The 27,644-nt window shown below is 43.7% G+C and overlaps 1 protein-coding gene across 4 annotated transcripts in view; it reads left to right on the forward strand.

Moving 5' to 3' along the window:
• The first annotated feature begins 3,842 nt into the window (after nucleotides 1-3,842).
• The window catches only part of OSBPL3 (oxysterol binding protein like 3), a 151,808-nt gene continuing 128,006 nt past the window's right edge, over nucleotides 3,843-27,644 (forward strand). For all 4 annotated transcript variants that reach the window (XM_090287098.1, XM_090287100.1, XM_090287099.1 and 1 more), the window contains exons 1-2: nucleotides 3,843-4,165; nucleotides 19,164-19,294. The gene's annotated coding sequence lies outside the window, so the exon portion shown is untranslated. The remainder of the gene's footprint in view (nucleotides 4,166-19,163; nucleotides 19,295-27,644) is intronic.

Genomic DNA, 27,644 nt, shown 5'->3' on the forward strand with positions numbered 1-27,644 from the left:
TCCCTGACCTAGTCCAATGCCTTCATTTCACAGGAAGAAAAGGAGAACAGAAGCTCATGTCTTAAGCTTACTATGTGTTAGGCACTAGTCAAACTGCTTTTACATGCACATATTTTTTTAATCCTTAGCCAGTCTTAAGGAGTTAGCATTATTTGATTCCTTTTTTGCAGATGAGGTTTAGGGAAGCAAATTTTGCCTGGAGTTCACACTCTGGACATTTTATTTTATTCTATTCTATTCTATTTAATTGTGGTTCAATTACAGTCATCCCAATTTTCCCCTCATTGCTCTCTCCTGCTCCACCCACCCCACCCCCTGCTCCTGATCCCACAGTCAATCCCCACCCTGCTATAAGTGAGAGTGACCAAAGGGGGGTGGGGGAGGGGGATAACAGGGGAAAAAAGAGGAAGAGTCAAGGAACAAATGTAAAGGACCCATGGACATGGAAATCCTTATCTTTAAGCACTTCCCTATACTGTCTCCTAATCTGGGGGCAGTAACTATGCGCTAGGCTAAGGGTACTCAGCTACAGCGATTTTTATCTCCAGGAGGCATCTGGCAATGTCCGGGGACATTTTGGTTATGGGAAGGAGAGCGTGTTCCTTGAATCTAGTGGCTAGAGGCCAGAGATACTGCTAACTGCACAGAACAGTGCCCAGAACAAACATGTACCTGGTCTGAAATGGCCAGAGTTCTGAGATTGAGAACTCAAGAGTTAGGCTACATGAAAACCATTTTCAGACTGGTGATGAAACTTCTTGTAGGCAGGTAAGTACAATTACTGTCTCCATTTTACAGACAAGGAAAAGGGCTCTCAGAATCAGGAAGATCACAAGTCAGGAACCCAGGTAGTATGATTCTGGAGGCCTCTGGAGTTCCCCCTCCACAAAACTCTATTCTCATCAGCTTCCTTCACTGTCAAAAGATGTAAACTTTTTTTTTATTGTTCTGTTACAGTTGCCCCATTTTCCCCTGTTGCTCTCCCCTGTCCCGCCCACCCCTCCTTCTCCAACAGTCAATCCCCGCTCTGTCGTTCATGCCCATGGGTCCTTTATACTAGTTCCTTGACTATCCCCTCCCCCTTCTTTCTGCTCTTCTCCCCCTCCCCTCTGGTCACTGTCAGTCTGTCCCTTGTTTCCCTGCCTCTGATTCTATTTTGTTCATTTGTTTGTTTTGTTCATTAGGTTCCTGTATTAGGTGAAATCATATGGTATTTGTCTTTCGCTGCCTGGTTTATTTCACCAAGCATAAAACTCTCCAGTTCCATCCATGTTGTTGCAAAAGGTAGGAGTTCCTTCTTTCTGCTGCATAGTGTTCCATTGTGTAGATGTACCACCGTTTTTTGATCCACTCATCCACTGATGGGCACTTCGCTATTGTAAATAGCGCTAAAACACGTAACTCTTTAAACATATACTTACATATTACGGATTTCAGAAGCTAAGAACATACAGCTAACTATAAAAAATTTCTACTATGGTGGGTGTCTCTTCATAGATAGAAAAAGTATTTGTTCAATAGTTCAAAGAAGAGGGTCTTTAGAAGCTCTTACTATAGAACCATTGATCTTCCTGGAGTAGACACGCAGATCCTTGCTTTAAAATAAAACTGAGGAGAAAAGTAATTTTAGGACATTAGCAAGCTTTTTTCAAGAATAATTAGCTCTGCGTGGGATTCAACTTTAATTTTTTTTCTTTTGTTTTTAGGAGCTTGTGAGCCTGGAGCAGAAAAGGAAAGAAAAGGAAATGAAACTATTAAAAGACAGTCTGATTCCTTTTTCTACAAGGTAAGGTACAAATATGAATAACTTTCTCATACTGTCCAACTGACTGCCTCAAGTACAAATAGAAATATATATATATTTATATACACAAAAACTTGCTTAATTGGAAGAAGTTGAAGAAGCCAAGAATTGAATGCTCCTTTCAACAATAAAGCCCTATGCAAATAACTTCCTTTAGGATGTAAGGCTTGTCTCCTGCAAAGAAAACAATGCTAATATAGCAGGGCGAGGGAGGGAGTTAGAGGGGGGAAAAAAAAAAAGACATCAAAGAGCTTGAGAGAAGAGAGGGAGGAAAAATCGAGCTTCTCTCTCTGAAAATTGCAAGAAGGGTTGGGAAAACAGCGTCTGAGTTGCTCAGGCCATCCAGGCTGGGTGTGGGCGAGGTGCCTCCTGGAATTCGGAATGAAGGGTCGGCCGCCTGCTGGACCTGTCCATCCACCCCGCGTTCTACGGGTGATGGGGGGAGGGGGGGTAATCTAAGAACCTCCGAGTCATTCGATTTTAAATCTCCTCGGGTAAGGTTCTCCGTGTGCGGACGTGGGCAGCCTGAGAGTGGGTTCGCTCTGCAGCTGGTTGGAATCCTCCTCCCTCCCTCCCTCGCTGCTTGCCAGATAAGAGAACAGTTTCAGACGCCCGGCGACGGGGATGGTTCCAGAAGCGGAGCCTCTAGCGCAATGAATGAAATGTGAATAGTATGGCTCTGGCAAGAAGAGACTCAGTCACCTTAATTTGGGGTCAGCTGGGAAACTGGAAATGCGCCGGGCGCCGCAGGTGGCAAGTGGCACTGGAATTTAACATTCTGGAGCCCCTACTCTTTGTCAGGCACTGAGCCTGGTGAGCAGGTCACACTCATTGTTCAGCTCGGTGAGGCAGTTAGGTGGATCTTCTGGGAGGTTAAATACCTTGCATTTGCCATTCCCTCGGCCTGGAATGCTCTTCCGAGACCACTTCCTTTCTGGAATCTGCTTAAAAGCCACCTCAGCCGAGAGGCCCTCGGGGCGCTTCGCAGCTCTCTGTCACACAAATCAACGCTTTTGAAAACTCTTAGCAATTACCTTAGTGCTCACAATTCATCAGCACCTTCTCATTTGTTTATATTTGCACGTGTTGGTCTTTGTTTATAGTTTGTCTCCTCACTAAAATATAAGCTCCATGAGAGCAGGAACCTGGTGTGCCATCATCCCAGCTGCACGCCCACAGCTGCTTCGGACCCACACCCGGCTACTCAGGAAATGTTTTCCCCTCCCGCCACGTGCGGCACTCGACAGGGGCGCTGTCTCCAGCCTGACCCCAGGTGATCGGTTGCTTGCATTCATGCTAGGATCCAAGGAGCGAGTGGGCAGTCGAGTTAGGTGGACTTCATTGCCTTTTAAGGAGCTCCTGCATTTTAACTACGAAGCTTTCTCTCCCTTCCCCGACCCCCTGCACGTGAACTACATAGAACAAAACCACCACACTCCCCTCGGGTTTCCTCCTGGGCCCCAGGCACGAAGCTGCATCACTGCCCCTGGTTGTCAGGGTCACAGTCTAGGGCCGGGGTTCCACGCCGAATCTGTCCTTCGTCATCCCTGCAATCCTCCCTTCACCAGCTGTTCTTCTCGGTTCTCGATCCCTTTGCCTCGGTCTGACTTCCTCATAGGGTCCAGTCCTCTTTGCTTGATCGATCACCGGGTCCCCTGGAAGCTTCTCCTTAACCAGCTCCTCCCGCGCCGCCGTCGCATTCCCCCTCCTTCCCAGGCGGGGAAAGGCAACTCGACAAATATTTATTGAGCACCCACAGTGCATAGTGCGCAGGGCCGCTGGAAGCCCCTTTCCAGGCCGCGCCGCAGCTCTCACCTTCCTCCGCCCTTCCCACCTGTCGGGAACCCCGGGTCCCAACTCCCTTGACTGCGTCATGGAATCCGCACGCTTTCTCCAAGAGCATCGCCCCACCTCCTTCCCCGGAGCCAACTCCTGATTGGTGAGCGTGTGGGTCACTCTGCCGCCCCTCTCGTCTTCCTCGCCCTCCGCACGGGGCCCCGCCCCCGGGGCGCGCTCGGGCTCCTCCTTCTCGTTTATTCCCTCCTGCTAATCGCTGGCGAGGAGTGCGGAGAAGTTCTGGGCAAAGTCCTGGGAACTGGCGGCGCTATCGCAGAACCCGCAAGCCTGGCCCGGCAAAGGGACCCCAGCGCAAAGCAGTCAGCGCGCGGCGTGGGCTTCGACCCCTCCGTCGATCCGTGAGTGGCCGTCCCTCTCCAGTCTCCTGCAGCTGGTGAGGGAACTGTCAGCTACACGTTGCGGGGGGACTGGAGAAACTGGGTTTGCCTCCTCCCGGGTCTGTGGACGAACCGCGGAGCCCGGCACCGGGGGAGTAGGCGGTGTTCCCGGTTGCAGAGCGCGCAGGTAAGCGCCTGGACGCCTGCCAGAATGGTGCTGGGGTGTGGTGGGGCCCAGGGGCGAAACGGGCTTGGTCGGGCTGCGATTTCGGAGCGGGGGCGGGGGAGCACCAGTTTCTGCAGGACCGGACAGCCTCCTGTCGCCGTAGAAGAACCGGCCAGAGGGGCAGCCCCGAGCCAGGGAGATTGTCCCATTGTCCTCGGTGCCGGCGTCAGTCTCTCTGGACGTAGGGTTCGAGTGGACAGCACCCTAGAGCTCTATCCTTAGAGGGACGGTTTGGCTGGGATTCACGCCGAGAAGGCGCTGAGCTCGGGGGCCTGGGTCGCGGTGCGGGTGGATGCGACGCAGAAGGGCTGTCCTGGGTTGTGGGGAGGTGCGCTGCCGGGGCGGGAGGTACAGGAAACCTCTTTAATTGGGCTGAGCGCGAAGCTTTACCACATCCGCTGGATGGGGCGCGGCTGGAGGACGCGGGCGACGCTAGCCTTGCAGGCACCCGGCTCGCCCGCTCCGCTGCCGGGCCTGCTCCGCCTAACGGCGCCCCAGCTGGGGGCTGAGGACACTCGCTCCTTTGGGCTTTCTAGCATCTTGGATATTGTCTTAGATCGTACCGATATTTCTTAAGCCTAGGCGCGCCGCCCCGCTTTGGTAATGAAACTTGCCAGCCGCCTTCTGCACACTGGTGCTCCCTCCTCTGTCTCACAAACTACCAGTCTCCTGAGTCCGAACTCTGAGCGGAGGGGTCTGTGAATTGTCGCTTTCCATGTGTCTGGGAATTACGTTGAGGTACTTAAGGTTCCCCATGTGTTGCACTGACCCTCAGGGTTTGAGTACTGGGATGGGAGCATTTAGAAGCATTTTAAGCTGCAGATGGGAAAGAGACCCTTCCACAGACAGGTGATAGTGTAGGTCTGAATTCCGGTTATCTACGTTCCACCCCCAAGCATCATCATACAAGGTGAGTTCCCCTTCTGGCCAAAGGAGACCAGTCAGGCAAGCCAGGACTGAAATGCACGCAAGCTAAAGCCCCTCCCCCAACTTGCGAGCACACCACCCGGTTCCATGTTCCTCGTAGCGCTCGAACTCTTTCTGAAATTATTTCTTTGGGGCTGTTTACTGTCTGCTTTCCCTCACTGGAATGGAAATTCCGGTTAGGCAGCGATCTTTTTTTTTTTTAAGTATATTTTATTGATTATGTTATTACAGTAGTTCCAATTTTTTCCCCTTTGCTCCCCTCTGCCTAGTACCGGCCTTCCCTACAGCAATCCCCTACCCCTTAGTTCATGTCCATGGGTCGTGCATGTAAGTTCTTTGGCTTCACCCTTTCCTGTATTATTCTTAACTCCCCCGTCTATTTCGTACAAACCAGTTAAGCTTCTTAATCCCTGCACCATTTCTCCCCCTTCCCCCTCCCAGCTGATAACCCTCCAAATGATCCTCGTACCTGTGATTCTGCTCCTATTCTGGTTTGCTTAGTTGGATTTTGTTTTTATTTTTTAGATTCAGTTGTTGATAGTTGTGAGTTGTCATTTTAGTGTTCATAGTTTTGATCTTCTTTTTCTTAAGTAAGTCCCTTTGACATTTCATATAATAATGGCTTGGTGATGACGAACTCTTTTAGCTTTACCTTGTCTGGGAAGCGCTTTATTGGCCCTTCCATTCTGAATGATAGCTTTGCTGGATAGAGTAATCTTGGTTGTAGGTCCTTGCTTTTCATCACATTGAATACTGCTTGCCAGTCCCTTCTTGCCTGCAAAGTTTCTTTTGAGAAATCAGCTGATAGTCTTATAGGCACCCCTATTAGGCAACTCTCCACTTCTGTCTTGCTGCTTTTAGGGTTCTCTCTTTATCTTTCACCTTTGACATTTTAATCATGATGTGTCTTGGTGTGGTTCCCTCTGGGCCAGCTCACCCAGGACTCTCCATGCTTCATGGACTTGTATGTCTATTTCCTTTGCAAAATTTGGGAAGTTTTCCTCTGTTATTTTTTCACATAAGTTTTCAATTTCTTGCTCTTCCTCTTCTCCTTCTGGCACCCCCATGATTTGGATATTGTCACATTTAAAGTTGTCTCAGAGGTTCCCAGGCCTCTCCTAATTTTTTTCAATTCTTGTTTCCTCATTCTGTACTGGTTGACCTTTTTTCTTCCTTATATTCCAAATCATTGAAGAGTTTTCTTCCCTTCACCATTGATTTTGTGTGAATTTTCCTTCGTTTCACTTAGCATAGCCTTCACTTCTTCCCATATGCGTTTGCCATACTTAAGGATATCTGTCAAGTCTGTGAGCATCTTTATTACCAGTGTTTTGAATTCTGTGTCTGTTAGGTTGTCTATCTCCTCATCTTTTAGGTTGGTTATCTCCTTGTCGCTTAGTTCTCCCACTGGAACCTTGATCCGTTCCCTCTTTTGGGCCATACTTCTCTGTCTCCTCATCTTGACAGGCTCCTGTGTTTGTTTGCCTCTGTCTTAGGTAGAGCTGTAGCTCCTGTTACATTGTAAGGGGCGGAGCCTTAGGGATTGGTCAGTACTGGGCTACCTGTTTCACCATGTTGTGGTGCTGTATGTGGGGGAGGGGTCTGAGAGGGAACAATGCCACTTGCTCAGCATTTGCCCCTTTTCCAGGCACTTCTCCCACTTCCGTATGGGACTGGTGCCTCTCTAGTTGTTGCCCTGGCTGTTGTTCCCAGAGTGGATGGGTCTGCAGACATTCTAGGACCATGGGGGCCTTTTAAACAAGTGAACTCTGTTGAGAGACTGGCAGTTTCTGCCTCCGCCCCAACCCCCACTGGTTTGCACAGTCAGAAGCAATGAGGCTTGATTTTCCCTGGTGCTGGGACAGTAAGCTGCAGCAGTCTGGTGAGGAGCTGGGAACGCTGCCTGACTTTTTAAAATGTGTAACTGTGCTTTCCGATGGCCTGCTGCCACCACTGCTGCTCCCACCACCACACCGCTTTCTCTCCGCCCCTCCTACCTGTCTGGATGAGTATTTCTTCTTTATATCTTTGTTTGTTGGACTTCCATGCAGTGTGATGTTCTGAAACTTCTGGTTGTTTCTAGTTTTGAGGTCAGTTGTCTGGTAGCTGAGATGAAGTGAGTTAGGGTATTTGAAGGCCTCCGAAAATAGAGGGAAGACCCACTTGGGTTTTCCTCACAGGTTCAGAGCTGCTTCAAGCAAATTTTTAGTGTTTAGAGATGAACTGATGTGTCCTTTGGAGCTTGTCGGAGGCATTAGGGAATGGGGAATGAGCCTGCTCTTAAAGATGGCTGGGGAACGATAGCAGTTATTTGCTCTTTGGTTGTCTGACATCCATTTACCCTTTCAGATTTCCATTTGAGAAATCACTCCCTGACTTTGGATATGGTTTTCTGGGATCAGAATGAGGGACCCGTTCTCCTCAGCCATGGGCAGCCCTGGAAGCCTCTTGCTGGAGACCGAGTCCAATGCCAAGGATCATGGAGAGGTTCTCTGCGTCCCGACCAGACCATTCCTATTCAGACCACACTGCTGTGGTCTGCCTTCTGGTCTTCTGACACTGTGCAACTGCTTGTTTCTCTGCCCCCCCCCCCCGCCCCCAACCCCTTCAATTCCTTAAACTGATATTTTTCCAATACATTTCCTCTGGTTTCATTTGCCAGATTGGTTTCTGTTGCTTCTACTCAAAGAACCACCGACTGTCAAAGGCCTAGAGAGGCTAAAGTAGTTTATCCGCCACCGTCGGCAGCCATCCGTCTCCAGAGACGATGGTGTAGCTTCTTAAGAGTCTATCTGCACCGCCAAGAATGGCTGTGCAGTCCAACTCGGGAGTGACACGGTATCTGTCTCCTCCCGTGTTGCATCGACATCTTGTGATGACGCTGGAGTGTCCTCTCCAGTGAAGCTGAAGCTACAGAGCCTGGGCAGGGTGATATGGAGGGTCTGCTGTTGCCCATGCAGCAGACCCCCCCTCTCTTCGCAGCTGAAGGGTCCAAGGGAAAGACAGAGTCAATACAGCTTGGCTTCAGGTGCGCCGCAGGAGTTGCCGGTGTTGACTACAACATCAAACCGCCTTAGGGACTCCGGCTCCGGATTTTCTGTCGGGGTTTACTCCCTTAGCCTTTCCCCTGAAGAGGTATGCCGCAAGGCAGCGGAGGTTTTTTGGAGTCAGAGTTTTCCTTCTCTGATGTGCCCTGACTGGAAGATCGAACCAGCGACACTTAGCTCGCAGGCCGACGCTCAATCCACTGAGCCAAACCAGCCAGGGTGAGTTTATCCGCCACCACAAAGGGAAAAAGAGGCCGAGTGGGGTGGAGGTGGGTCATTCTGCCTCTACAGCAAGGCATTCAGCGTGGTGGCACGCACGAGACTGGGAGCCAGGGAGTGAGGGTGTGGATCCACTCTCAGCAGTGCCTCTACCTCTGCAGCTATAGGAGCACAGAAAGAGCCATTGGAAATGCTTTTGCAGAGATGTGGGCATTTGTGCCAAGCCTTGAAGGACACATAAGATTGATGCGAAGGAAGGGAGTGGAAGGCCAGATAGAACGCACATCATAGGTAGAGAATGCAGGATGGGCCAATGCATGGCGTTTTAAGGAATGATGAACCCTTCAGGTTCTTGAGAAGGACTCGTTCACATGGGAAGAGGGACAGGATCTGAGAACGGTGGGATACGTGGAAGCCCAGCTGCAGTAGATCTGGAATCCCATAGTAAGGGTTTGGACTTGATGCTGTAGACTGAATAAGGAGGTGTAGGATGGGAGCTCTCCTAGGGAAAATACTCTGGTGGAGGTAGAGAGGGTCAGACCGGGAGTGCAAGCATGATGAGACCAGAACTATGGTGGTCACAGTGGGAGAAGAAAGAAAAGAGCACAGAAATATTGGAAAGTTCAGATGAGAGCCTCTAAGAACTGGGTGGTCGGGGGAAGGGGTTGAGAGAGAAGGCAAAGATGATTCCATGGGAGATAATAAATGGTGCTGGTACAATCAGATCAAAAATAAAATGGGAGCCTTACATCATACCCACCAAAATCTATTTCTCATGAATCAAAACTTTAACATTAAAAAGCTAGAAGAGAATAGAATACCATTTAAATAATAATGAAGATGAAAAGTCCTTTCAAGATATGATATAAAATCCAGAAGCTAAAAATAAAAGATTGAGTCACTTGACTATATATAATTTTGCAGGGCCAATTATTTTTTTTTACTGTGTCTAAAGGTAATCAATAAATTTAGAAAAATAATTGCAATTTATGCACAAACATTCATTTAATCAACATATAAAGAACTAGAACAAATAAGAGAAAGAACAGGTACTCTAGAGTCAAAGATATGAACAGTTTACAAAATGTCATACAAAGGACTCTTAAGCATATGAAAACTTTAAATTCATTCATAAAAAGAGAAATGCAAATTAAAACTTGAGTGAGATGTCATTTTTCACCCTTCAGATTGGCAAATATAACAAAAGGAGGTAAAACTGCTGGTAGAGGTTTGAGGAAACAGGTATTCACAGTGGATGCAAATGTATGTACATTGGTCCAAGCTCTTTGTAGAGTGATGGGCAGTGTTGACCAAAACTGCAAACATGTAAGCCCCTTGAACCACCCATAATAATTCTATGAATTTTATCATACATACATGTGTGGACAGAATGACATATGCAAAATTATTTATTGCAGTGTTTGAATAAATAAAAAATTGCACATAACCTAATTATCCATCAGTAGGGACTGGTTAATAAATAATGGGGCAATTACAAATGAGACAGCTTGACATGTACTGATTTGGAACTATCTCTGAGATTTATTTTTAAGTTAAAAAAAGAAAGGTGTAGGATCCATAGCTTGTAGCATACATACCATTTATACCATACATTTATGGTATGCTTCCATTTCAGTAAAATATATCCATATATAATATTTTATGGATATGTATACAGACTCATAAACTGATGGGCTAAAATCAGCTCACGAGAACCAATTAGGTATATTTTTCCAACTCCTTGGTCAATGACTTTGGGTCCTAGTTTGAAATTGGTGGTAGTATTTATACCATGGACATCAGCAGAAGCAACAAACCAGGACTCTTTTTTTCCAGAGAACTGGTTGATAAACATTCACTAGGACCTACTGTGTATTATAAATATAAAATACCTCAGAAGGATACACAAGAGATTGGTAGCATCAGATCCCCCAAAGAAGGGAGAATGGTCTCAAAGGGGCAGATGCGAGACTTAAATTGCACTTCTGAATTGTATCGCAAGTAAATATGTTACATATTGTGCATCAAATATAGTAGAAAACAAACAAAAAAATGTAGCTCCAGAGTTTTTGGTCTATTTGACTGTGTTATTTAAGGTGCCATTGAAAATAGAAAGATGAATAGACCCAAGGGAAAAAGAATGCTTTTGGTTTTGAACATGCTGAGCTTCAAGAGTATGAGTGATATCTGTGGAAATGACCTAAAGGTAACTCAGAAGAGGGCAAAGCTGAAGATCACTTCTGGGAGTCGGCAGTTTCATTGAAATTATGGCAGTGGAGGTTTCCAAGGGAGGCCCAGCCTGTAAAACTTTTGGGCTGGTCCCAGGAGAGAAAGGAGGATGTGTGTGGTACCTTGGGGAACGCCAGCCAAGAAGTGTAGGGGAAGGGTAATTAGTCACAAAGATAGGAAGACCATAGCATGATAGAGTATTAATAGTAGCTTCCTTCTATGGTTGGCCTACAAGAAGCAAGGCACTATTCTCAGTAGTTTTTGAAAGAACATCCCCTGACTTAATTCTCAGGACCACTTTCCGGAGTGAGTATCATTTCCATGGTTGCTGTGGAATGGAGGAGAGCAATTCCAAAAAGCAAACTAGGGAAGAGCTCCTAGAAGGATGATCATAGAGCTTGACCTTGAAACGGATGATTTTAAAGGTAAAGCTGTTTTGGGGAAGAGAAGAATGATGAGCAGAGGCTGAAAGTGAGCTACTAGATGTAGCTGGAGCATAGAGGTTCGTGGCAGTTTGTGGGTGGAGGGTTGCTGCCCCATTCTCTGGCAACCGGAGAGCTGCAAAATGTTTTTGAGCTAGGAAATATGCTTTAACCGGTCTATATTACTTGAGCATTTACTCAGTGTTCATTGTTAGAGGGGAGTATGGTAAGAGACAGGAAACATTACCATGGAACTTTGAGATACATCACGCTGATGGCCCATGAGTACTGGGACTCAGTGTCTGCAAACAGGAACTGTGATGGCTAGTGCCAGCTCTCTCTTAGCTGTTTTTTTCTTTCCCACTAAGCTTTGCTTTAATGAGTCTCATTTTCTGTGACAGATTTTTGGTCAAGTTGTTTCCATTAAAAAGCACCGATTTTAAAAGCTAATAAAAACTGCCCCACGAAAAAACAACAACAAAATGGTTTACAAAACCTTTTTCTTTTCCTCTGAAGGTTTCACAGTGCATTGCAATCATTAACCCGTCTTTTCCTATTTAACAGCCAATTGAGACAAAGGGTTCTGAGACCATTCTTCCACCACTGATTAAGCCTGGGGTGGCAGGTACTGAAAATGATACTCATTCAGCCTTCTGAGCTTTCTGGGCAGACTTGGTGACTTTGCCAGCTCCAGCAGCTCCACTGCTTTGACGATGCCCATAGCTACTATCTGTCTCATGTCACAAACAGCAAAATGGACCAGAGGAGGATAGTCAGAGAGGCTCTCAGCGTGTTAGGAACTTGGGCAGCATCACCATATTTAAAAAAACTTTGGGCCATCTTGCAGCTTTTCCCCAGAACAACAGTCTTCTCCTTCGGCTCAGCAAACTCGCAAGCAGTGTGAGCTGTGTGACAGTCCAGAACAGGTGCATGTCCGACACTGATTTGGCCTGGATGGTTCCGGATCATCACCTGAGCTGTGAAGCCAGCTGCTTCCGTTGATGGGTCATTTTTGCTGTCACCAGCCACATTACCTCAATGGACACCTTTGACAGACACGTCTTGACATTCAAGTTCACATTTTCCCCAAGAAGAGGTTCACTCAAAGCTTCATGGTGCATTTCAACAGACTTTACTTCAGTTGTAACGTTGACGGGAGCAAAGGTGACCACTAAGGCTGCTGGGTTTGAGAACACCAGTCTGCATCCAGCCCATAGGGACAGTACAATACCACCATTTGCTGACATCCTGGAGGGGCAGACGCAGGGGCTTGTCAGTTGGATGAGTTGGTGGCAGATGCAATCCTGAGCTTCAAGCAGCGTGGTTCCACTGGCATTGCCCCTTGTATGTGTGACTTTCCATCCCCTGGACCAAAGCATGTTAACACTGGCTTCAGCATGTCACCATTCAAACCAGAAATTGGCACAAATACTATAGTGTCAGGGTTGTAGCCAATTTTCTTAATGGAGGTGCTGACTTCATAAACAATTTTCTTGTTACCTCTCTGGCTGTAGAGCGGGTCAGTGAAATCTACTTTGTTCACACCAACAATCAGCTGTTTCACACCCTGCATGTAAACCAGAAGGGCATGCTCCTAGGTCTGCCAATTGTAGGGGGTCCCATCTTCAAGTTCACCAACACCAGTGTAAACAATCAGAACAGCACAGTCAGCCTGAGATGTGCCTGTCATCATGCTTTTGATACATTCTCTGTGTCGCGGGGCATCAATGATGGTCACATAATACTTGCAGGTCTTGAATTTCCGCAAGGAGATAGCAGTGGTGATACCACACTCACACTCAGCTTTCAGATTATCCAAGAGCCAGGTGCCCTTGAAGGAGCCCTTCCCCCGCTCAGCAGTGTCCTTATCACATTTTTCAGTGTGGTTTTTTTTTATCCCACCACATTTGTAGATCAGATGGCCAGTAGTGGTAAATTGCCAGAATCTGCATGTCCAATGATAACAATGTTGATATGAGTCTTTTTCATTCCCACTTGGGCTTCTATTTAGTAGTGGTTTTTACAACACCTGTGTTCTGGCACCAAACCCATTGCAAAAAAGCCAGCTCAGATATTTCTAACATTTATGGTCCTGTGACTTCAAAACTCACTACTCACATAGACACACTATTTCTGTTGATGGCTGGTATTTGCGGGAAGCAAGAACAATTGAATATTTTCTCCAACAAATAGTCTTTGGTTTTCACACTCCTTGGCCTAATTATTACAGAGTTTACAGACAAAGGCTTTGTGCCCGGGAGAACTCAGTGTTATTATTCCAGCTTCAATCCCCACATACTCAGGTTTCTTTTGGAAATACTTCCTGAGCTGGTGCAAACCTGTGCCATAAGATATTGTGCAGGTCGAGCCTGCTCAGGGAACTGACGAGGACTTTCAATACGTTCATCTAGTCCAGGACAGCAGTGTTGAATAGTTGTCATTATTGAGTTGATCACCCAAAGCCAGTTCTAGACATGATGTCAGCTTCATTAAGCTAAGAAATAGGAGACTGAAGAAGACATGCCAAGGCATCAAATATTTCTAATTTTGTATCAGTTACATAGTCTGCGATCATCTTCCAGCATGCCTCATTGTTTTCAGTTATAATACCAGCAATAGCTTAATTTCCTCTGACTTCAAACATGAGTTTACATATCCTAGCATACACTGAGGGGTAAAGAAAGATGGTAATTGGATCCTCTAGTAGTATCTGCCTCTGCTGGGTTTCCTGGGCTGGAGAACATGGCCAGGAAGCCCCCAAAGGTGTAGCAAAAAGATGGGGTCCTGGCTGATCCCTCTGTCTGCCCTGCCGAGGCCCACCTGCCAGGAGGCCCACGAAGGGGCCTGCAGGTACAGCAGGTGCCTAGTTCCTCTACGTCCACAACTTCGGCACCCGATCTTAGTTTTTGTTTCTTAAATATTTTATTTATTTTTAGAGAGAGGGGAAGGGAGAGAAAAAGAGATGGAGAGGTTGCCTCTCGTGCACCTCCAACTGAGGACCTGGCCTGCAATCCAGGCATGTACCCCTGACTGGGAATTGAACCAGTGACCCTTTGGTTTGCAGGCCAGTGCTCAATCCACTGAGCCACACCAGCCAGGGCTTAGTTGTTTTTTGACTCAAGCTGAATTTACCTATTGTGGTGGTATATTCATCTTTCTTTTTTTATCTGTGAATAAATTATGGACTGAAGGCTCTGCTTTCCACAAGACAGTGAATAGGGAATAAGGAAAGTGGAGGTGAATAAGGAACTGATGATTTGTTGACATATTTTTATGTGTATGATTTATGTACATTATGCTAAGAAGTAATATTCTTTACAGCACACACACACACACACACACACACACACATCCTGTCTCTGTTCTTTAGAGAGACATTGTGCCTGTATTGGCAGTCCTTTTACCTTGGAAATACACACGTATATAGACAGTATAAAATTTCACCCCGATTAGCTTTTCAAGGCAGTCTTTCCCTAGACTACCGTTGTCTTAAGTTTGTTGTATGCAAGTCATTAGGAATAATATCAATAACGAGGTATCAAATAGGAAAAGAATAATAACTGTGGTCTAAACATGGCTCAGAAAAAGGACCAGCTTATACGCCTGACTTGTAATTCCTGTTTTTCTAGTCTTTGATCCCCAGCCAAAATAGCATTCCAGTTTGTTTATTACTCTCAGTTCTGCATCATTTGTTTCCTGATCAAGGACCTGAAAGCCTCTTTTGTTCTCTGGCATCTGCAGGTTACATTTTAATACGATATGTATATGGGTGTAGATGGATGTGTATATAAGATAGCTGCCTTTTCTGATCCATAGATTAAGACATCTTTGTCTGACAAATGCTGGGTGACCAGAAGGACAGGATGCTGCTGCAATTTGGGTCTTTGTAAAATGTGTGATGTGTGGTTCTGAGAGACACCCTGATTTCCCTTCATTGCTAAGAACTTCCCAGATTAGCTGGGCTAAATAACCATGTTCTTGGGTCTTGCTGTGGCTAGTTAACTCACGCAGAGGTGTGGCGTGCCAGGGACCTTCCCACCTGCCTGTGGGGAGTGCTGCTTCTCCTCCTCTCTCAGAGGAGTGGTGTGAGAATCAGCCAAGTGGTAACAGACATGAAGGGGGTCCTGGAGGACATGGGAGCCACGTGGTTGCTAGCTGGGCAGGGGGCCAGCTGGAGGAGCGTGGCCCCTGTGAAGGGGGCTCACAGTATTGCAGTCCCCAGTGGGTTTCTATGGGGCAGTGGCCTAAAAACTTCAGTAGCATGGTCTGCAGGGCTTGTAAAAACACAGATTGTTGGGCCCCACCCTGGAGTTTCTGATTTAGCGGGTCTGTGGTGAAGCCCAAGATTCTGTGTTGCTAACAAGTTCTCAGGTGTTGCAGATGCTGCTGACCCAGGGACCCCTTTGAAAATCCAAGCACTGGTTCCGTAGGCAAAAGACTGAGTCTCCCTCCTCCAGCCCTTAGTCCGCTCTGATTTAGGGGAGAACTAGAGAATTTTGGTTATCCTAAGCTCCGTATTTTGTATAGCATTTCCACATTTATAAACCACTTTAATAAATGTTGCTTCTCACAACCTGACAAAATTTTGTGAGGTAGGCAGGGCAGGGGTTAGCCTTGGTGTATAGGTGGGGAACATCAAACTGAGGACCTTGGGGAAGGAAGTGATCTCCCCAAGGGGCCAATGGCAGAGCTGAGACTTGCATCTGGATTTTCTGACTGTAGTCTTAGTGCAGCGGTTGTGTTCCTTGTCTTTAAAGCTAGTGGAAAGCTTAGAAATCATGTGCTCTAAATAACACTCAAAGTTTGTTTTAATCACCCTTCATATGAAAACAGCTTTTCATTTTGGAACAGTTTTAATAATTTTTCTAAATCCTCAAGTTTATTGACTTTTAGAGAGAGGAAAGGAGAGAGAGAGAGAAGGGGGGGCATTGATGTGAGAGAGAACCATTGATATGAGAGAAGCATCAACTAGTTGCCTCCTGTATGTACCCGGACTGGCGCTGCAACCTGCAACCTAGGTATGTGCCCTGACTGGGGATTGAACTCACAACCCTTCGGTGTACAGGATGATGCTCCCACCAACTGAGCCACCCAGCCAGGGCTAGAACAGTTTTAGATCTACAGAAAAGTTGTGCAGATAATACAGAGTTCCCATATGCCCCACACTTCATCCCTCCTATTCCTACTACCTTATAGCAGTACGGCACCTTTGTCACAATTAAAGGAACCAATACTGATATATTACTATTAATAAAAGTCTATACTTTCTCCAGGTTGCCTTCGTTTTTACCTAATTTCCCTTTCCTATTCCAGGGTCCCACCAGGGTTCAACATTATGTTTAGTCATTATGTCTCTTTTCGGTTATCACAGTTTCTCAGGCCCTCCTTGTTTTTGATGACCTTGACAATTTTGAGGCACGCTGGTCAGGGATTTTGTAGACTGCCCTTCAGTTGGAATTTGTCTGATGTTTCTCATGATTAGGCTAGGGTTGTGGGCTTTGGGGAGGTGAGGTGCCGTTTTCATCATGTCATGTGAGTGTACATCCTGCCAACTTGAGTTATCACTGCTGAGGCCGACCTTGGTCCCCGGGCTGAGCTAGTGTTTGTCAGATTTCTGAACTCTTTCCCAGCCCATCATGTGCAGCCCACACTGAAGGGACAGGGAGTTACGTTCCACCTCAAGGGCAGAGTATCGACATAAAGTAGTTTCTTCTGCATGCAGGTTTGTCTGTTTTCCCCCGTTTATTGATTTATTTATTCATTTAATCAGTATTTATATCAGTATGCACTCATGGATATTTATTTGGCTTACACTCCGGTAGTCCTTTATTTACTTCAGTGCTCCAGTTCTTCCAGCTTTGACCAGTATGAGCTAGTTGACTTCTGTGTTCCTTTGACATAAGCCCATCTTCGTTGGTATTTGAAGTACACCCTCACTTTCTGGCACTACAAGATGCTCCAGACTCACCTTAATTTCTGTCTCAGCCCTAGAATTGTATTTTTAATGTTGGCCTCGATTCACTGAATTGATTTCACTGTCCACTACCTGAGTCACCACCCACAGTGAAAAACATTAATCTGTCACATGTTAAAATTAAGGTAATTGGTACCTTAAAAGGAGAAATGGCTTATGCAAGGGCACACACAGTTGTCTGCAAAGCCAGGGCCATGACCAGGTCCAGGTCTCAGTCCTCTGGACTTCTTTCTAGTCCTGTGCCTTTTCTACCAATTTATGCTGGCAAATTCTGCCATTCAGCATCCTCCCCTCACCCACACTTCGTGCCTAGGCAATCATGTAAACTCAACTGGACATACTACTGTCTACCCAGGACAGATATCAGTGAAAGGGGACAAGAGTACTGGCCAAATTCCTCTGGATTCTTGTGGCAAGTCTGTGTTTTCCTATCAGAATGCGGTTTTGGAACGGTGAACACAAGAACCCACAGATGGGGCTGCTGACATCAGCACTTTGTAACTGTGGTTTGACCACATGACTGGCCTCTGTTTTGTGGGGAAGTAGGGTCAGAGGGAAGCTTGTAGAATCCACACACTTTTTATCTGGGTTTTCCTCCTCTTCATGGGGGAGGCAGAATGAAGTGAATTCAAGCTGCAAAAGTGTCAAATTTTACTGCATCCTGTGAACTCCTGGGGTCCTGCACAAAGGGAACTGAACACACTGGGTTTTGGTGTCCTAAAGGCCCAGAGAACCTAGTATTATTAGGATCTGGTGTGACTAATCAGTTACACCAAGAAATAATTTAGCCTTCAGAAGGTCCGTAGATGTGAGGAATAATAAAAGACAAACTTATTTCATGTCTGCTTCTCAAATGTTCCATTTCAAAAGATATGTTTTGATTTTTTAATAATTGAGGGTGAGTGCTGTAGCTGAAGAATTAGTCCCTATAAAAGGGTTTAAAGGAATACAGCAACAGTGATGCAGTAGGATGTTTTGTTTGCAAGTAGCAGAAACCCATCCAGCTTAAAGACAATTTAAAAGAAAATCGATTGGTTTATGTTGCTACAACATCTAAGAGTAGGTCTCGTTTCAGGCATGGCTGGATCTAGGGGCTCATACCATGCCATTGGAGCCTTGTTTCTTGCCACCTTCCAGCCTGTTTTCATGTGGCTTCATTCTCAGCCAGGCTTTCTCTATGTGAATAGCTCTCATGAGCAACGGGCCTTTTCCTACATGATGAACAACCGGATTCTGCAGACACTCGCTGCCTCCAATTGCCCCTGCCTTTGGCCGTGCCCCTAACTCTGAACGAGTACCTGGGGACAGGGTTACCAGGGGTGTCAGTGGCCTGGCAGGGGTCAGGGGTCAAGGGAAGGGATGGCTTTCACAGAAAGATTGAGGTTCTGGGAACAGAAGGGTGAGATGGGTAGACAAAAATGAGAGGTATCCATCTGTCTTCCAGTGTTGCGAACACTCAGGGTAAACGCTTGATGAATGAGTAAACATTCAGCTCAGACGCTCTCCATGCATTTGTTTATTTAGTCCCCTCCCAAGCTACTTATTTGTTTTGTGAGTTCTTCTAGAGAAACCGTTTAGTTATTCTTGTACTAACCTGTCAGCCCTTGTTAGACCCTCAGCAAATCCTCCTCTTGCTGTTTTTGTTGCTAATTTCAAGACCAATTTCAGCTATTCTTGGCTAGATGAAGGTGATCTCTTTAAATATGTTTAAGCAGGTTAGTGTTAGGCAATTTATGTTATGCCTTTAATAAACCTGCTTTGATAAAGGAGGTAACTTCCGATCTTCCTAATTTCCCTTAATTCCATTCCTAGCTCAGTGGTTAATTGAAATGGTCCCTTCTGTAAGGGAGAACTTTTTTTTTTTTAAATCATTACATGAGCCTAGATGTACTAGGTCCAGATTTTTAAAAAATTTAATTAAAAGTTTGGTTATTGAAATCTCTTGCTTGTTTTCATTATTGTACCTGCCTTCTGCAAATTTCACTATTTATTAGCACCTTTGCCTGAAGGCAGACCAGATAAGGGGCCTTTACTTGGTGATGTTTCTGCAAAACCAGTTTTGTACATTGGCCAACATGAACTGTTATGGATTATCTGTGAATTTCAGTTACTCATCTTTTTGGTATCCCCTTTTACAATAGGACGTTGAAAGTTTGCTACAAAGTCACCTCCTTCTGATGGTTGCTGAGACTTCAGATCTTTTCTACTTGTCTACTTCCTGAGTCCTACTGAGATCAAGTTAAAGATGAATTAATGCCAAGTTCGTAAGAGGGTAAGTATTTGGGTCTCTTCATTAGTCTCAAAAGTGCCTGTTATTTCTATATTTCACAGCCCAATAGAAAAGATTTTTAAAAATCTGTCTCTATTGGCACAGATCATTGAACTTAATATATATTGATTTTATTTTGTCCATTTCTGTCTTTGTTTGAAGCATTGCTTGACTAATTCAATGCCATCAATTTTCCCCCCCTTTTTAAAAATCTCCAGAGTATTTGTATCTGGGTGATGGTTAAGATTCACGAAAACCATTTTGATTAGGTTTCTCATTAATTTATATACTACATAAGCAGGGGCATGCCTTTGTATATGAGATTATTTTCTACAAGACTAATGAGGTGGAAGGGTTTGTGTTTCATTTCCCTTGGTTTCCCTCTATTCAGGCACCTGCATTTGCCATTAATTACTACTCCCATGACATTCTCTTTTTGTCTGCTGTGCAGTGTTTTAACATAATACTGGAGGGAAGCTGGGTGCTGAGGCACATATCGGCATTAGAATAAATAGGTTTTTTTTTTAGTAGCTCAACAGAAGGCTTATTTAAGAGTAATTGCTATTTTGGCATAATTTTAAGATGATTTTGTTTCTTTTCTTCTTTTTCTGCAATCGTTGCTTATTCCCTATAGCTGATTGCCTCTGGTCACCTTTTTTTTTCTTCTTAATAAAAAATTCTGATGACCATTTCTGGCCTCTGCATTATTTCAGGAATAGAAAATTGCTTTCTCTGGGATCTCTTTTTGTAGTAGGCTCTTGAGTCAAACCAGTGCAAAGCAGTTGGGTTTGCAAGTTGTTACTCCTCATTATGACATTTAAAAACATTCATTCATGAAAGGTATTTTAAAAGAAATATATTTTCTTTTGGCGGCTTAGCCTATTGCTTTTCTTTTGTTTCAGTTAAACTTTTTATTGAAGTGTGATGCACATGTAGGAAACTATACAAAGCACAAATGTCGCTTAATGCGTTTTCATAAGATGAACATGTGTATAACCAACATCTAGATCAAGAAACAGAATATTACCACTGCCTTAGAAGCCTCCTTGTGTTGTCCCCAGTCCCTGTGCCTTCTGCACAGGGGGTCCTCTGACTTGTAATACCATTAGATTTGCTTTGCCTGCTTTTGTAATTTAAGTGACTCTTTGGATTTGTGAGATTCACTCATATCTTGGTGTGACATTGTAGCTTGTTTGTTCTCTTTGCTATTAGAATTCCATTGTATGAGGAGCAAAATTTGTTTTTTCATTCTACTATTGATAAGCACTTGGGTGTTTCTGATTTTAGGCTGTTACAGTTAATGCTGCTGTGGACATTCTTGTACATAGCTGCTGGTGAACGTGTGTATCTTTATCAACTGTATACCTAGGAGTACAGTTTCTGGGGCATGGGGTTGGCATATGTATAGCTTTTGTTGATTTACCCCTTTTTCCAAAGTGGTTGTGCCAATTTCCTCCAGTGGTATATGAGTTCTAGTTCATCTACATTCATACTTAACATTGTCTGTTTCTTTTTAGCCATTCTGTTGGAGGCTTAGTGGTATCTTGTGATTTTAAAATTACATTTCCTTGATTAGCAAAGAAGGTGATCACCTTTTCCTAAGTTTATTGGGCATTAATACTTCGCTTTAAAAGTACTTTGATCTTAGTTATGTTCTTTAGTCATTTAAGTCACAGCCATGATTTCAGTGTTGAACAACACTAAGTAAAAAACTCAAAAGAAGGATTTTATTAGCATTTATTAAGCTGTGATATGAATTTTTAGGCCAAGAAAAAAAATCTCCAGATCTTTATTTCATTTTATTATAAGGAACATATTTAATTAAAATTCACAATCTTTATTTCCAATTCAGTCTTTCATCCTACATTAATTGAGTGAAAGTGTTAGACATCATAAGGGTTGCTAAGATGGAGACTTTGGTCTTGAACTTGAAGAAGCTTACATATGTATATGGCAGAGTGAAATGATGCTATTGTGAAGCTCTAAAAATGTGCCCTGGTCACCCTGAGAAAGGAGTGATTAAGTCCAATGAGAGGAATATGGGCACATTCCATACACATTGAAACGCCTTTGAATTTGACTGGAGGTGGGAAGAATGGCCCACTTGGGCAATAGCAAGTAGTTCAGAATGGCTGGATTATAGGCTGTGTAGAAGGATATAGAAGAGGAAAGTCAAAGGGAATGAAATAAGTTTTTCTAATACTCGAAGAGAGACTATCAATCAATAAAGACTCCCCGCCCCCCCCCCAAAAAAAAACCTCATTAGAAAAGCAAATGGAAACACATGGAATGCTATTTTTTACTACCCTGTTTACTGAGATTTTACAACAATGTTTGACAAGAGATTATATTGACAAATGTGTGGAGAAATAGTCTCCATTTATGTCTGAAAGGAGAATAAATTACTATAAATCTCTATGGAAGACAATCTGGCATTCTTTTTCAAAATTGAAAATGTTTATACTATTGATGCAGCAATTCTCTTTTAGAAATTTACTTTATAAATAGCTTACATATGAGCAAAAGGCTATAATGGTAAAGGATTGGAAATAACCTAAATGTGGAAGCTGGTCCTTCCATTCCATGGCTTCCTATGCACCCAGTGAAAAGAATGGGGGCACTCCCTCTCTGTTGATAATATCGATATGAAACAATCACCAAGCTTGTATATTTTCAAAAATATTTATTCTGTAGATATTTATTGAATGCCTACAAATGTGCCAGGCTCCTTGTAGATCCTGGGAATACAACAGTGAACAAAATTCTGCGCTGGTAGAGTTTGCATTATAAACAAATAGAAATACAAGGGACTGAGTGTTGTAATTTGATTTTATATAGGATGATGCAAGGCTTCTCTGATAAGGTGACATTTGAGCAGAGACCCAAGGAGAGAAGAAGCACAGATGACTCAAATGTCTGGGGAAAGAGTGGTTCAGCTAGAGGAGACAGGGAGTGCAAAGGCCCTGGGGCAGGGGGAGATTGATTGTTTGAAGAAGAACAGGGAGGCCAGTATGGGTTTGTGGAATGGATGTGTGGGTTGATCCAGGGAGAGTATGTAGCACAGGAACATGACTTAGACTGTTTAAGTGTGTGCAAGAGAGAGGCTGGTGATGGAAACTGACCCTCCCTTCTGGGGAGGTAGGAAGATGGCAGGAGTGAGGAGTACCATGACCTTGTGTTCTCAGAGGTCATCGGAGCTGTCCCGAAGGCCAGAGCAGTGAGGGAGCTTGTAAAGCTCAAGACTTGTCTGTGGTGCAGCTGGGACTCGAACACGATGCTTTTGACTCCGAGTCAGTCTTTCCAGTAAACTGAGAAATGTATGAGTGCAACATAGGGCAAAGGCTTCTGAGAAAAGCAGAATATAAAATTATATATACAGTACGAACCCAATGACAGAATAAATTAGGTGACTAGAGAACATATAAGGATGAAATGCAACAAGAGTTTATAATAGTTATCACTAGATGGTGGAATTATATAGTTTCTAAAATTTCTAAATACAATGAATATTGTATTTTATATTTCTTAATCTGGGAAAGGAAAGGACTTAACCTGCAGCCTAAGGGGCTTTGTTTAGATAAGAATTTCCTTTATTGAAGACTCTGGTGTTAAGGAAGGTTACGGTACCCATATTCTCTGCCTTTCCTCCTGTTACGGTGAGTCACGTGTCTCTGTTTCCATCTGAGACAATCCACCAGTGCATGGGGTTCTAACTGCTATTGCTCATTCAAGGGCTTTGCCAATGGATTCCTCCCTTCTCTCCTGCATTATCAATTTCTCCATCTCCTGGGTTATTCCCATCAACCTCTAGATGTGCAAAATATATCCTGAATCCAGTCCCTTCTCACCAACTCCTCTCGGGTCCAAGCCTCCGTCATCTCACCTCTGGTCTGTACTAGTGTCCTAACTGACCTCTTTGTCCTTCTTCTCCTCCCTAGTGGCCTGTCCACCGCACAGCAGCCAGCGAGAGTCACTAGACTACACGCCCCACGAGGGAAGGCACTCCATGTCTTGTCTGCCACTTTACCCTTGTAGTGCCCAGAAAAACTCCTAGCACATTGTAGGTGCTCAGGACATTTTTGTGGCTGGAAGAACTGAATCCCTGAATGACACAGTGGCACCCAGGCTCATGATGGGAAGTGTGTTTTGCCTTATTCGTAGGCCTAACTGGTAAATTAACGTGCTACTGGCTTTTAGCACATTCATGAATGATTGTGCTGTGTTATATTAATTCAAAAATAATTCATTGGGAGCCTCTTATGTGCCAGAAACTGTTCAAGTACAGGGGTATGTGTGGCAGGGAGGAAAATGAAATCAGGGGTCTCATGTACCTTCTAGAGCCCAAGGGGCATCATGGGTCTTTGAAGTCATGGCTATGGAGGGTGTGATTATGTTTTCCTTCCTTATTTGCCCAATTGCTTTATCCTTTATTCTGCTCCATCCCATTGCAAGGAATAAATATCCCATCCCTTTAGTACCATTGGCAAGAATCCTTGGGCATAGGACCACTTATCAGACCCAGTATGATACTTTTTACTCTCTTAAGAAAAAAATCCTTTCCAAGTGTCTTCCAGTGTTATATTTTCTAGGTAACATAGTTTGGTCACCATATTCCTGATAAAAATCACCAGATTTGAAATTAAAGAGTGTGCCAGTGCAGAATGGCTTTTTGCTTGTCTAGGGTCCAAGTCAGAACTTCTTTTGTCTGTGCTTTTTGGATAGAACCTAAGTTTCTCTGCAGAAGGTGGAGTGAAAAGCACTGCAGGACTTGCTGTTTTTCCCCTCCCCCAAGCCCCTTTGCCAATTCGGGTTAAGAGAACTAACTGGCCAGGCAGCCCAGAATACTATGGCCGGAATGGTGAGAGTTCTGTTTGTCTAAATACTTCCCTTGAAGCAGAAATGTCCAGGTAAAACGGGTCTCTCGTGAATGTGTTTATGTGAATTCAAGTAGTGTAAGTGATTCTTGGCATCAGAGTAGTTATAATGACATGCGCAAGTATACAGAACTTTTAAAGCTATTTTGGTTTGATGCCCTACCTTGTGACTGAAAGATTTTGACATCCTTATGGAGAAACGTTTAAAAAGTAACAGTTTCTCCTGCTACGGAGAATAAATAATAACCTCATGTCTAAAGATACCTTAATTTGCAAAAAAAGATTAATCCAAAGTGTTTGACTAGAAATATTTTTAATAACTTAAAAAAAACAGTTGGGTGGTGATTCCTAGGGTTCGGGATGATGTCTTGGCTTGAGTGACTGTATCGTTGGACATTCTAGCTCCTTTGTTTGTCTCAGTGAAAACTGTAGTTCTTGGGGAAGGTTGAAGAGCGGATCACCATGAAAGAGGGAAAAAAGATCTTGGATGGACAAAAGCTTCATGTGATCTCTCTGGGGCTGTTCCCTCCGGTGTTATTCAGACCCTTTCTGAGTATGTCCTAAGGTTGTCCCAGTGACTGAGGAAGTGTTTCAGATTGCCTGTCACTGTTACTATATTGGTTATCAGGAAGGTTATTTTCTTGATGAACTGTTTTGTTTCACATTTTGTAGCAAGGATTCTCCAGGGATACAAGCTGCCACCTTTCAGTTCATGCCATTGAACATTTAACAGAGTGCCAGATGGCATAGACCATTTATTAAACGGAGTCTCAATTGTGCGTTGGTGGAAAGTGACTTGAAATTTTATTTTTATTTGTTCAGTCAGCATTCATTGAGCATCTACTGTGCCAGGTCCTAAAATAGAGTGGAAATAAATCTAGAGTTTCTGATTAAAATGAGCTTCCTTCCTTGGCCGTGGAGTGCTTAATCAGTGGTACAATCTGACTGCTTTTTAACAAGCCTCGTCCTTTTTCTGTTATTCTATTTGGTTTTCATACTGAGTATAATAATAACAAGAACTCAATAAATTCCTGTTTAAAATGAAGATTGAGAATTCGGTCATAATTCAGCTGCCATGCACTACTTTAATAAGAGACAATTTAACTCAAGTTTTGAGCAATCTTTCCTGCAGGGACAGGAAATTAGAACTTGTTGGTATAATTTTCCCTGAAAGAAGCCCCAGGGAAGAGGTGCTTGATTTGGGAAGATGAGGGGTAACTCCCTGGCACAGCTGACAAATGGTTGAATATCGGAATCAAGCTGTTGTTAGATGAGTTGCCAGAACCATTAGCGTGATGAAGCAAAACTACTCCAGTGCAGGTTTTAATCTTTTCATCTTTTAAGGTAGTATTATGTTCAAAAAGCCTGGAGTTGTTTTCGGTGGGGTGGAGGAGGGGAAAGGGCATGGTGTAGGGAAATGTTTTAAATTTGGGAACCCTGATGGTATTCTTATTCAATGGTTTGCAGGTGGTTGGGGCTGGGGAATCCGGGAAATTACCTTAATCTCCTGAGGGCTGATGTAATATACAGAGTTAAGAATGTTGTAGGATTTTTGTCTATGACTATACATGTGCCTGGCATGAATTACATTGAACTAGATGAAAAGTTTTAGTACCAAGTCTCTTGAGGTGGCTTATATGAAGCCTTTCTTTTTTCTTCCTTCCTTCCTTCCTTCCTTCCTTCCTTCCTTCCTTCCTTCCTTCCTTCCTTCCTTCCTTCCTTCCTTCCTTCCTTCCTTCCTTTCATTCTTTCATTCTTTCTTTCTTAGTGGAGCAACAAAAATTTCATGTACTGCTTAAAGATGTTAAAAATTTTTTTCAGACATGGAAGATTAGACCATACTTTCTGACATTTCTGGGGTTTCAGTCTGCTACAGTGCATTATGAATGTCAAGGCAGACGCCAGGTAGACCTAGGTAGCCAGCTACATGGTAGTGGTAACGTGACATTAGGCAAATCTTGAGCCTACAGGCCTCAGCTTTTCCATCCCTAAAATAAAAGGCTGAACGACTTATGTTTTGCTTAGTTCTTAAAAAGTTTTCCCTATTTCTGTTTAGATTACTGATCTGAACCCAAATCAAATATTAGTCTTCTTGAATAGAATTTTGGGTGCCCTTCTGGTGGCTGGGTAGTTCCAGCATGTCATGACTGTTGCATTCTTAGATTTTATCTGTGTCTGAGCTCCTGTTTCAAAGTATTAAAGAATGGCAGGAGGAGGTCCCTCCATCTTCCCTCCCGTTCTTCCTTTTAGTTATTCAGTGAGGTAATCCAGTTAACAGTATCCCCAAGAAGTGTTATCATGATACAAAAGCTCTTTATAGTCTCATTCATACTTGAATAAAATGATTCCCTTTTATGTTAAAAAAAAGAAAAAGGAAACATTTGAGGTCTCTCTGCAAGTGTTTATTCATTCAAGCTGCAAGATGTACCGTGGGTGTTATGTCTGATTTCTGAAGAGCTTTTGCAGAAGGTTTATGTCTAGAGTGTTTTGTCTGTTTTTTGTTTTTGTATTTGTTGAGACTAAAAATTAATACAGAGCTTTTCTTGCTAACCCTGAGGATAATCAGTACAGGTCTCTCCCCTGTGGTGTTTTTTGTTTTTGTTTTTTGTTTTTTGTCAGCCCTTACACGGAAGAAAACAGTGAAAGAATACTTTTCTTGAAGCTCAGTCCTAGGGAACTTGGGGAAAAAGAACAAGACATCTATGTGTGTTTAGGTTATAAACACTCCCCTGGCTTTTGTAAACTAGATTTCTTTCTCAGCTCTGAAAGAGTTCTTTTTAAAAATTTTTGTACCTACATTCATAGTCATATGACCTCTGTGTATACATTTAATATTACTGAGTGACCTTTTTGGTTTGCATTTACTTTTAATCTCCCCACCACCTTTTGCTTTTTATGACCAGAAGGGATCTGAAATTAAATACAAATACTCTATGCACAATGGAAAAGGCAATTATGATTTACTTTTTACTTGAGCAAGGAGTTGCTTTTATTTAAAGGCATTTTACTTATTTAGTTATTTATATTATTTTTTATGTTATTTAAATTTTTTTAATTTATTGATGAGAGAGCGAGCGAGCAAGAGAGAGAGAGAAACAGAAACATTAATTTATTTTTCCACTGATAGGTACATTCATTGGTTGATTCTTGTATGTACCCTGACCCAGGACGGAACCACAACCTTGGGTATCAGGATGATTCTCTAACCAACTGACCTGCCCAGCCAGGGCCAAGGCATTATTTTTCAGAAACGTGAACAAAGATCACCTAAAGACCCATTTATGTTAGGCCATTATAAAAAAATTTTTACATAGATTTTGATTGATTTCTTTGACAGTCTACTTCCACAGTCCAAATTTATTCATTTTTCATTTTTCTTTTTTTAAAGTATATTTTATTGACTATGCTATTACAGTTGTCCTGTTTTTTTTCCCCTTTGCGCCTCTCTGCCTAGTAATCCCCTTCCCTCCAGCCACCCC

Source organism: Furipterus horrens, unplaced genomic scaffold (assembly GCF_987537825.1).
Source record: "Furipterus horrens unplaced genomic scaffold, mFurHor1.1.pri manual_scaffold_9, whole genome shotgun sequence".
Lineage (NCBI taxonomy): Eukaryota > Metazoa > Chordata > Mammalia > Chiroptera > Furipteridae > Furipterus > Furipterus horrens.